This window comes from Falco naumanni, chromosome 2 (assembly GCF_017639655.2).
Source record: "Falco naumanni isolate bFalNau1 chromosome 2, bFalNau1.pat, whole genome shotgun sequence".
Lineage (NCBI taxonomy): Eukaryota > Metazoa > Chordata > Aves > Falconiformes > Falconidae > Falco > Falco naumanni.
In genome coordinates this window covers 76066301-76078982 of record NC_054055.1, presented here as the reverse complement: position 1 = coordinate 76078982, position 12682 = coordinate 76066301, and positions in this window count along the sequence as shown.

Here is a 12682-nt window from a genome sequence, read left to right as displayed (position 1 = left end):
AAGGGATGAACGGGAAATGATGTGCCATGACAGCGATCAGCGGGAGGGTTGACAAAGTGTGATCGCTTTGTTTTCTTGGTAGATGAAAAGACACGTGGGCCCAATCCTGCAGATTCCCCTTGTGATACTGAAACTGCAGGATCGGGCCCTTTCCCTTTCTCTCCAAAGAGGCGGGGAGGAGGCGTTTACCGTGCTCTTGATAAAGACTTACTGCCCTGCCATATCAGGGATTTCTGTGTCATCTGGTGCATACATCTATAGAGCAAGCTGGCCTGAAGAAAGTGGCGTTAGCTATTGCTGTTTGTAGGATGCGTTGGATACCATCTGATTTGATTAAGACTACACTGTGGCACAGGTGAATTATTTTTAATAAAAAGAGATTTAAGGCGATTCTCTTCAGTGGCTCTCCCAGTGCTTCCTTTTCCCTGCTAAAGAGTTTTTAGCCTGACTTCCCCTGTGCAAAGAGGCCACTTGCTACGACGCGGAGCCGGCTTCACTTTCCAGCTCGCGGAGCCGGCAGACCTTTTCCCAGCCTTCCCGATGCGCTGGGCGTCCCGCGGTGCCGCGACTGGCGCACGTCGACATCTGAAACCCCGCGCCCGAGCATGGGGCTGCGGCTGGCTGCAGCCAGGCCAGAAGGCTGCGAGGGGCCGAGCGTAAACAGAGGCAGCTGGTCACACAGCATGGTGTGGCGGGCCCACGAAACGTGGCAGATGCAGCTTCAGCTGTTATTGGGTACAGAGCATCAGCCTCCAAGCCTGGGTCACATGAAGGACCCGCTTTCACTGTGACAGTACGGTGTCAAACTGCCATTCTTCTTCTGAAGTCTGCCACATCTCCAGAGCAGCAAAGCCCCAGCCTTTGGTTCGCAGGCCAGGGGACAAAAAGATCACGTATATCAAGGATTATGCATTTACTCTAAGCTCTGCAGTTATGGGAGAGTTCTGCTTTTGGAGTTTAATACTTCACTCCAAGCTCTTTTTTTTTTAAAAAAGGTAATTCCACTACACAGTTAGTGCATACAAAGCGTGGCTTATTATTGCTGGTATGAGCTCTGTGATATAGCAGAAAAGAAATCAGAGTGACCTAACACTCTCTACATCTAGTGCTGTCTTTGTAGATCAGTTTATTAACTTCTTTTCAAAAATTATATTCTGTAAGGTGATAAAAATATTTGAGAGAAAGCTGTTAGTGTTCTAGAAAACCTGCCAGAATTTCAGGCAGCGGAGTGATACTAATAATCAGTGGCACCCCACTCAGTTCTGTGCTGCCTGTTAGAGGCACTTCATGGTGTTAAATTCCTTTCTCATGTTGCTGTCACCTGCAGAAGCCAAACTAAACTAAAACTCTTTGTGACTATCAGTGTAACACAGCAAAATTCAGATTTGTTATGACATACTAGCTATCATCTTGTGACATGCAGGATATATAGATTAGCCATACAGAATTTTTAGTTGCTTATTGCTGTACCTGTACCATGCTGCAAAGAGGAAACTCTTCTAGTAAAGTCCAGGAATTATAAAAACAGGTTTTCAGTTCACTATTTTAAAACTTTCTCCTGCAGAAGTTAAGAGGCTTAAAAACATCCCAGCTGAGTCTTTTTGATGCTGCATTTGCACCAGAGGACAGTATACAGTGAGTACACTCTTCAGGCACAAAATGATACTTCTATTTCTATCCTAAAAAAAATGTAAATGTTTCTAAAAATAAAATCTCTTTCTTTTCCTTTGTCAGGATAATCTTTAACTGAGTAAACAAAACCACAAAAGGAAAATAAAGAGAAATCCTAGGCAAGGCATCAAGAAAAAGCATTGTGATGGGCCAGCTTTAGGTCTGCAACTTAAAAGGCAATTTCTTTAGATCTTTTGCATTCAAGGGACTGCGGTTCTATTTACCGAGGGATCAGTGGCGGGCACTTGTGAACCAGTATGAATTGAAGCCTGAAGCAGCATTGCTTCATTGCTGGTATGGGTGTCTATAGAAACAGATGTAAAAAGAAAAAGAAAAAAAAAAGGCTAATATAGTATGATGTTCAAAGACTATCCAGTAAGAGATGTTCTCGTTCAGCCCTGACCTCTTCTGAAAACCTGGGCTCACATGAGCCAAGGAAGCTTGCACTGTGACTGTACAACTGGGGTCTGTCACAGGGATTACTTCTTAATCTTGGGTACGCAAAATGAAACACTGAAATTGCTTGAATTTTGATGCCTAAATAAAAGCTCTCTGATTTTTCAAGGCGCAGGGGGGACTTAAATAACATTCCATTTTACTTGAGCACATCTGGAAATCAGGCTAGTGTTTGAGATCACCAGCACAGTTCATTCTTAGTTAACTACTGTGTTTTAAGCTACCACATCAAATGGAGTTATGGTTTAAGAGCATCACCCTCCTCTGCTGAACATATCCTTGACTCTATTTAGTTTTCCTCCCTGATTATCCCCTAAGAAATGGGTTTTTTTTTTAGTAAAGTGAGCCAGCAGAATTGATTTTTAGAATTTGTCTGCACTTCTCTACTGCAAGAGAAAAAGACAAGAAATGAAACTTGTGGGAGAGCCCTAGCCCCATTTCTAAAATCCCTTGCAGTTCTACCTTGCTATACTTCCACCCTGAGCTGGTTGCACAGGCTGCTTGATGCAGTCTTGGAAAAAGACCTGCTCAGCCAGAGGGGGTGGATTTGTCCTGCCTTAAGGCAGAGGCTTGAGACATGTGGGGCCATTCACGCTCTGGTGGTTCCCAGTTCTTCCACTGGCTGTGGAGGACAACTGCAGTCGGTGTAGATGCTGAACTTTCAAAAAGCTCAAGCAAGGCGAGATGCCCCAATATCTAGGACTTCCAGTACCCCTGGAAAATCGGTGGCTCACAATAGTTTTTTGCCCTGAATCCTTCACTGAATTTTGCATACAGGGGCCTCCCTAGCTTGTAACATACTGGGTGTGTTTTATTGGAGGGTTTAGTTTAGGTTGGAAGGGTTCCAGGAGGTTTCTGGTCCAACCACTGCCCCAAGCAGGGCCAGCTCTGGGATCAGACTGGGCTGCTCAGGGCTTTGCTCAAGTGGGTCTTGAAAACCGAGGATGGACCCTGCACAGCCTCACTGGTCAATGGCTTAACCCAGCAAAGATGATCAAGGCAGGAGGGAAGGAGTGGTGGGAGGTGTATGGAGTGCCCTGAAGTCTGCAGGCAGTACTTGGAAGCCATCTGCAGTAGGGAGCAGAGGCTTGGGAAGAGGAGTCTGAAGAAGAAAACTGTATTGCAAGTTATGCTGGCGTGGGAAGGTTATTCCTGAGAGAGCAATTGTCTCACCATTGTTTTAATGTCTGTTTTGTGGGAGAATCCCCTTGTTTTCCAAGCTGCAGGGTCTCCATGGAGAATCCTGGACCAGGTTCCAGGGAAAACCCTGAGCCCAGGCACGGGGGGGGGGGGGGGGGGTTGGTTTGTTGATGGAAAGAAATTTATTCCGGCAGGTGGAGGGGGCATTGCAGAATCGTTATGAAGTGGTCCCTGCTTCAGAGCATTCAGTATGGATCTCAAAGCCTAACACTGTGCTGCAACTGAGTATCAGATGGCAGGGTTTATCAATGTTTAAATCAGGTTTTCACAGCATCAGAATATCCTCCCTTGCATTTACAGATGAAGCTCAAAAAAAGCCTGTTTTTCACAATATCTGTTTATTCTTTAAAAAAATAAATCTTAGGACACATTCACAGTATACCTGGAAATACCTTACCAAGTGGTACAGGAAAACTCATTTACAACTAATGACACAGGAAAACTCATGATTTTTACCCTGTTGTTCTTTTTGACGTTATTTACTGCTGCAGTTTATCTGGTTTTCTCTATGACATTATTTGCTAGTATCATTTATCTGCTTTTTTAAGACTATTGTAATTTACTCTCTGTTCTTTTAAGACCAGCACTCCTCAGGACAGGGAACTATTCCACAATGTGTGGACAGCCTGCATATTTAAGAGGTCTGTGGAAACCAGGAACATCCCGCTCACGCTGCTGGATCCTCCAAGATTAAAGACTGCATCCATTTTGTATTTGCTGAGAACAAAATGCCCAGCAGCACCAGTTTATGCATAAACGTTGGAGATGTCAAAAACATAGTAGGTCAATTTGTCCAGTCCTCTCACAGCCTTGTCCCTCCGGAATACCTTTTTCTTCGTGCTTTGTCCTGTCTAGTCCTAGCAAGTGATGGGACTTCTGCTGTGGGATTTACACTGTAGATTAATGAGCTGCAAAACTTCACATATGTTTAAATCATTGTACTTGCTCCCCCCTGTTTATATCTCCGTTGTCAATAAGGCGGTGGAGAGGCTAGCGGCAATCCATTTATCAAGCTGCCTTACCAGTGAGATGCGGCTTGACTTAGCGGCTGACATGATAATAAACATCAAAGCTTTAGCACCTGATGTTAGCACAAGGTGCCTTTCCTCTCGAAACATCTGGTCCCCTGATAAATTGTTACACTCGCCACCGCTCACCGCACCGCTGCTCCCCAGATCACGGGAGAGCCCTGCCCGGTGCGTGCTGCTACGGGTCTGTTCTCAAGTTGTTGCGGCGCGCCGGCCGTATGATGACAATTAGAAGCAGTTAGTGCGCAGATGAGGCTCGCGAGTGGCAGGTGGCGGGAATGGGGCTCAATTAACTAACATGCACAAAATCCTTTGCTAATGAGGCTGGGCCACCCCAGATGAGCAGGAAAGCATGTGTCGCTGACAGCAACAGAGGATTTGAAACTGAGAGGGAGAGAAACCGGTCAACAGGTATCACTGGCGAGCAAATAAGCCTTTCCAGCTCACCGTGGCCAGATTAAGTGGTGGGTTTAAGTCTGAGTGCTGAAAGCCAGCAAAGGGAAATAGCTGTTTGCCGGAGAGCTGGAAAGAATTTCATTTCCCCTGCCTCTAAATTGGCTGCTGCCTTTTCTCTTCCCTGTGTCCTCCCTATTAGCCTGCTGTTCTGTGAGAGCTGCAGCAACGATTACAGTACAATGTAAACTTAAATATCATCCTCCTGTATTTCCAAAAGTCTGATATGAAAGGCAATGGAGGTAAAAGAAAGAATTAGTTTCATTGGTTTTCAAATGAGATCATTTTAAAACAATGCAAAAGCTGTGTTACCTAAGCCCCTGGCCATTTTACAAGGTACATTCCATTATTTTTTATCTTTCTGTGTTAAGCAGCAGTTTGTAGATAGAGTCATAGATAACCCCATAGAGGATTTTTAGTTTTAGCAGGTTATAAGCCTGTGGTTTTCATTGGACTGGAACTTAACTGTGGAAGCTGTCACTGTGACCGTGATGCCAATCCTAATCCAAGGCTCCAAATGCCCTCTCTTTTATCACTGTTCATTTTAAAATGGTTTGCAAGGCTATCTATAGCTGTGACTATTTCTGCATGTGCTGAGTACAGTATCTAAAATTCTGCAATAAGGAATTCACTGCTAAACCTTTGTTCTCCCCAGACATGTTTTTAAAGTAGAGGGTATTTTTTCTTGTAAGTACCATGAGCAGTGTATAGTGACTTGTTTTCAAAATGTATCCATAATGTGAATGCACCTGAGAACACACAGACATTTGAGGTTCAGTGCGATGGACTGATGAGAAGTCCCAATAAAACATAGTGCTCCACGCCCAGAAGCAATGAGGTGAAGCCCAGATGAAGCACAGTCCAGACTGTGCATGCCCCTGGAGTCCTTGACAGTATTTCTATACACTAGGGCTTTTCAAATGTACGTTTTCAAATGGCACAGTGTGATGAGGCTTCAAGAAAGAAGAGTCTTTCACTGGAGCAAATTAAAAGGGAAAAATGCTTGAAGCTGTAACAAAATTTTACACAATTCACATAATTCTGAAAAAAATTCCCAGCTACCTCAGAAGGTCTGGCATGATTTCTACTAAATTTTACAATGCACACTGGAACGTGGGTACAATATGTATCAGCTTTACTCAGGTATGTTTTGCCTTGATCACTAGGCATCCCTTGCATCAGGCAAGAAAAAACCCACAGGTTTCTATAGTGTCCAGCCTTAGCAAAAAGTTGTGATTATTATAATTCCATTGGAAATATCAGCTTTGTAAGTGTCTGTAAATTGCTTTGAACAAAATTTTCAATGCTTTGTTTCTGACTTCCATCTCCCCGGCCTCTACACAGATACTTCACGCTGTTGAGCTATTAAGAGCTGAACAGCTTCTTCAATCAGTCTCCTGACAAGTGGCACATGTGTTTTTTTTAGTGGGAGATAACAGTTAAAGCTTGTACATCCCTGGGTCAATGGCTGTTACTCTTTACATGGCATGCCATTAAATTATCTTGTGTGGCGAGCTGACTCGGTATAAAACCAAGTATTTCCTCACGACTTTAGGGGATTCTGCACTCTAGAGTATTTTTGACTCAAAAGCCCTTAAGCACTTTTGTTTGTGTGAGGGTTTCGTAGGGATGTTAACCTTAGTGTCCCAGGCAGGCTTCAAAGTAACCAAGTTACTCCTGTTAATGGAAGTGGGGAAGCAGACTGAGCAGACCTATTCTTTTCCTTCCTGCGCTGAAGCCGTGTTTGCGGTTTCTGTGAGTTTCAGAGCAGCTGCTGTGTGGGACCCACTTCTGCATGGGGTGGCACATGCGGTAGAGTCATTTGTAAGTGTGTGTCCACTTAAAAAAAAAAAAAAAAGCTAGACACTTGAGTACTCTGTGAACATGAAATAAATAATGTATGAATATGCAGCTCCTTTGTAAATGATAACTTACTGTGAGGAAATGAGAGAGAAATACTTTAAAGGTTTTTTACATTTTGTGGGCAAAAAAGGGTGACATGCTAATTTTTCCAACCCACCTGTAGGACCTGTTGCAAAAAGATCGTCAGAGACTTTGTTTTTTTTCTGGAAAATGACATTATATAGAATGGTTTTGAAACAAAACCCCTAGTTCAAGACTCCCTATGTTTTAGAGAATTCCAGTATAAAATAATGTCTTTGCCCCTAGCTTTAGGATAAAATGATACTCCTCGATCAACACGTCCTATCTTAACTTTCACCCAAGATCAAAGAGAGTATTTTGGTTCAACGTACAAATAAAATAATGAAGTAACTGTGGGAAAATACTGGAGGATAGACGTTGCTGACCGCTGCTTTTGAGAAGTAGAGGGAAAGACTGAAAGGGAGAACTCCCCCATGGAAACTTTATCACACATTCATACTTGGTATGGCAGCTACCTACTGTGTAGGCCCCCGCGTAACAAGGACAGTGATGGAGAGCTTTTGTCTGGCTTCGAACAAAGCTTGCTCAGCTGGCAGAAAAGGGGGTGTTTTGTACGGACAGCCAGGGGAGCAAGGGAAAGACACTGGAAAAGAAAAAAGGCTAAAAAAAAAATAAATCCAAAAGAACAGGTTCCAGAATGAGCGGGACAAGCCGGTGTCAAGCAAGGAGACAAAAGGGAACAAGTCCTCAAGGATGCTGTGTGAGTAGTGGTGCTGGACTGTTGCAAGAGCACAGGGCTGTTGACTAGGTGCTGGAGGTGGCTGGTGGCTGCTCTGCTGAAAGTAGCCTAGGAGAAAAGCTTGCTGTGCAGAGGAGGGCTTGGGGCATGCAGTGCCAAATAATCCAGCTCCCATCCTCAAGCTAAAAAGGCTGGAGGGAGATGACCCACTAAATGACATCCTCTGCCAGGCACAAATAATTGACACAGGAGGAAGCAATATTGTACACCAGCACTGTAAAGGGGCCTTCTCAAAGGAAATGGGTAATAGAGAGCAGATAACTGCAATATATCACAATATATCACTCAGTACCATCTACTGAAGCGTCTATATGTATGTTTAATTTCATCCCAAACAGTTCAGAGTTTGCAAATCACCCCCATCAGGGTTTAGCCACACACCTTCCACTTGCACAAACAGGCTGGTGTCTGCATCCCGTAGATAGCTTTGCAATTCCCAGGCCTTTGATATCCTACAGTACAACCCACTGGGATAAAACAAGAATAGTCGGAAGTCATAGCCCTGCCTCTGTTGGATAGGATCTGTTCCTATTTTGACATCCTAAGCTTGAACTATGGAACCTTTTCTGGAGGTCAGCATCTTCTTTACAACACGGATTCAATGTCCTTGGTGGGTGGCATATGTGCAATGGGCCATGAGAAATGTTCATAGTGTTGAGATTAAAATAACCTCCCAGGCTAGAAGAAATATAATTCTAATTTATAACCTAACTGTGGTGATTATTAATGCATCACCCTCTCCACTCACATAGATTTTATTTCTATTCTTCCTCCAACACATCCTGTTAGATAGACTATTAAACAGAACAAGGCCACACACAATTTAAAGAGAAAAGTGGGAGTTTGGTTAAAATCACTTTTTGGAGGGAAACTTAGACAGCTGTTTTTATGGTAGAGCTAATAGCACCTGGGTGGGTTTAGGAAAGGAAAGGAGAGAAGTGTGTACCACCAGTATCATGGGCTAAAAAGCCAATAGCAGAAATTACTGTTAAAATCTTCTAATGCATAGTAATCCAATAGATTATAAGGATGATAATATTGTAGAATACCTCTATGTTTTAAGAAGAGGGTGCTCATTGTGCATAAGTAATTACAGATATATTGGCTGTGGTGGAGCTGTGCTGATTTACACCAGGACTGAGCAAGAAGTCAGAAAGCTTGGAAGTGATTTGGCAGAAATCCAGTGAATGAGAGAGGGCACATATTATACTGAAAAGTTTGAATAAACAGCTCTGTGCATGGGCAGTATGACATAAACTCAGCAGAGAGGAAACCAGAAGCTCTTACGAGAGATCACGTCTAAAAGGAAGACAGTTCTGAAAGCCTGATGTTATTTTTTTCCTCATGAGAACTCGGATGTGAGGTTTCCATTTTGCAGTATAACCTTGTTAAATATGCTCTGGGTGATGCGCCAGGAGCTCAGGCTTTCTGTGCTCGGTGCCATCCCCCCACATATGCAGTGGGCACTGACCTTCCTTGTGGAAAACTTACCTTCTGTAAAAGATAAAAGGATGTACACGACTACAGGTTTAAAAGATGAGGCTTTAACCATCCCTTCCTTATAGTTTCCTTTACTTTAGAGAGTTGAATACCACCTTGTGAAAACACTGATGGTAAAGCCTTTGCTTTTGGAGACCTTGATTGTAGGTGAGTGGGAAAAGAGAGCTGCATGCATGAAGCCTACACGTAGCACACTCAGGGGAGTGGGGGGGTGGGGGGCGGGGGGGTGGAGAGTAAAATTTATGGTTACTTCTGTGCAATGAAAAATCAATTCACAGAAAGTTTAGGCTCAACTGCACTTCTTGTCTGTGAACGAGCTGTCAAATTATCTTGGTGGGGAGCTCCACCGAGGTATTGTCCTTAATTGCTCTGATAATGCTGGGTTTTGACAGCTGCAATACCTGGTTCAACATGGCTGCTAACAAAAAAGTCAACCATTAAGTATGTTTTCTTAAACAGTGACTGATAAGTTGTTATCTTTCAGCATCTCCAGCTAATTAGACATCACCAGTCAAAGTTAATTTGGTGGAAAACATTTCTCGACTTAATGACATTTATGGGCAATTAGGCATGTTGCAGAAAGGAATACACATTTACATTTCAGCCTATTTCCAGCGCTTAACAAGAACCCACCTCTTTCTCCACTGGAGATTTCTTATTCTCTGAGGGATACCTTCAATGCAGACACCACAGGTCCTCTTGTTTTTCTGGAAACCAGCAATCGCTCACATGAAACAAGCTACCATACAGTAATGAGGCACAAACAGAGATAAAATTAGGTGCAATAAAAGCATTTACACTCTTTAGGCTCCTGTCTTGTCATGGCAAGAATTGTGCTTAACTCCGCAGTAGTAGTAGATCAGCTGCCTCTGAGAAATGTTCATCGTTTCAAAAGCTTTACATGAAGTTTGATGGAGGATTTGGAAAAGCAACCCATGAACTTTTAACCTGCCCTATGCTTACCGAAGGAGAAGATGAAATGTAATTTCTTTCTTTTTTGTTGCTGTAGACTGAGGAAGCTGGGGAGGAAATGAACAGTGGTCCTTGCTAGTTACGGGTGGGCTCGGGCACCCATGTGTCCCCTTCTTGCCTTCAGGGAAGGATGTGGCGGAATTTGGGAGGCACTGCCAAGCTGGCACCTGCTGGCATGGGCAGAGGGCTGGCTTTTGCCTTGGTCACTCAGCTGAAAGCACCCTGGTGAGACCGCTGCCTGCTTCTGATTTTCACAAAAACTTGCAAAAATGTAGAATCTGCGTGTGGTGCCACTGTCACATTTAGTTGAACTTGGTCAATGGCTCCAAAGGCTGCACGGGCCGACGCATCCTGGTTATGACATCCCTTTCCCTCAAGAGTTCAGGCTGAACAGCAAAGGGAAGGCAGGCTGAGCATGCCAAGATGTCCTTCAGTTGTGCACTGCCTGCGCGAGTCAGTTGCTCGGGATTCAGCTCTGACAGGTCTGAGAGCTGAGGCCACAACTATAGGGGCATATGAGCAAGTCCTGAATTTTTTCTACTGGAGCAAGGAGCACCTCCAGAGCAAGCTGGAGGGCCACCGAACCCAAATGCTTACCAAAGCTGATGAAGTCACTGCAGGCAGGTACAGGTGAAAACCCAGCCTTCTAAGCGCTCCCTGCGATTTTGGACAGATAACACCTGCAGGGAACAAACTGAGGTTTTCTGGGCTCTCACACATCAGGAGTAGGGCTGGGTCCATTTTTATTGAGCCCAGACTTCTGCTCCAAACCCACACTGGTTTTAGAGTGTGCATTGACTGAACAAGAATTATGATCTACAGCATCTACAGCTGAATGGTGCCATCGTCTAGTACGGTGTTGCTACCTGGAAAATTAATTTATTTTAAACTAGATACCTGCAAGAAAACGTCATACCAGGTTTTTATCGTTTTCATACTTGGAGAGGATGGGTCCTTCTTTCTCTCTTTATGCCGGCGCTTAGGAACTGCGCAGTGGTGTCGGTGATGACCTGCCGCAGGGGGAGCACGGGCGGGCGCAGCGGTGCGGTGTGGTGTGCTGTCCTGCCCTGGCACCAGGGGGCGCGCTCTCTCCGGGAGCAGGGGGTGCCCCTCGGAGGGCACCTGCGAGACCTGCCGCCCGCGCTTGCTCAGCGTGCTCTGCAGCTCAGTGTATGTAAATAGGTAGCCTGGAATTTGTCATAGGTGAAAGCAGTACCCTTCGCGCACAGGCGCCGCGTATGAAAAGCTGTAGATGCCGCTGCCCACTGCTGCTGCAGCGACCCGCCCGCCCCGCCCCGTCCCTCCAGGACGCGGGATTATTCCGCCTTTCCGAGGAGGCACACGCGGCCAGACCCCGTGGCAGCGGCAGCGCTGTTTGGACGGGCCAGCGGGATACATCGACCGCTGGTTCTTGACGGCTGCACGGGCGGCAGCGGCTGGCCCGGGAGCACGGCCGCCCGCTACAACCGGCCCTTTCAGCCGGCTCCCCCCCCCCGCGCCATCGCCCGGCGCAGGTCCGGGCCGCCGCGGGACCGGCAGGCGGCGCTGTGGGGCGGGACGGCGCCTCCTCCCGCTGCCCCGCGGCGCTGCCGGCAGCCCGAGAGCCCCGCGCTGTGCCGCGGGGACGGCGGGGCGGGGGGGAGGGCAAGCGGGGGGCTGCGCGCTGCACCTGGCGGTGGGGAGCGCCCCCCGGCTTCCCCGCAACACAACAGGGCTTCCCAGTTCCTGACATGGAGCGGGGCTCGGCTTGCGGCAGGAAGGCCCGTCAGAGCTGGCGCCTGGTGGCCCGGCTGCTCCTCAGGCGCCGTGTGTGCCTTACGCACGGTGCAGGGGCCGCCCTTGGTGGCCGCGGCTAAGGGTCAAGCGGGGGGTTTCCACCCTTTTATTCTGTTTACTGTTGGGTCATGGCATAAGGTGTTCCACAGTTATTCCAGTAGCTGTGCAGCAACGTAGGAATTTCCAGGAGCGCCCTGAAATCTCCTCCCGCTTCCTCCTTTGTGTGCTTCCAAATGACAGAGGTGTCAGCCAGGGTGGCAGAGGGCTTCCCAAAACACAGCTCGGAGCTGCCAGGGTGTCGTCCTTCTGCCTCCCCGTCCTCCCGCCAGCGCCCCTCGGACTCCCCTCTTCCCTTCGGCCCACCTCTCTTTCCACATTGACTCTTTTAGCTCAGTGCCCTGCGCTGTTCCCCCGGTGCCGCAGCACATTCCTCGCTCCGCAGGCATTGCCTGGGATGTACAAGTGAGGCACCGGCTCGGCCCGGGGTGCCGTGCAGCAGCCCTCCCACAAAGGGAGACTTTTCATTAAACAAAACGGGGCTGGCCTGGGCCCTCCAGCAGCTACGTACACTCCAGCCAACCTTTCCTGGGCTGCTGCTCCCACACGTCTCAGAGGCCTGTTTGATGCCAGCACCGCTGAGAGAGGGAAGCCATAAGGAGAAAAAGGTTTTGTCTGTCCTCTTTTGTGCCCCAAGGAATTAATCTATTGGGAGTCAAAGAGAACAAACACAACACTCTATAACTTGAGAACAAACCACAGAACTTGTTGCTTAATGCTATCTTTTCTGTACACTGTTCAGGAGGGAAGAGGGGATAAAGCCCTTCCTGCCAGGGACATTTTAATGTGTCGCAGCACAAGTTAGAAGAATGGTTGTGCAGGCAAAGCATAACCCGTAGTGGGTAAAGTATTCAGTAATGGATGGGTATTCACAAACAGACATCAA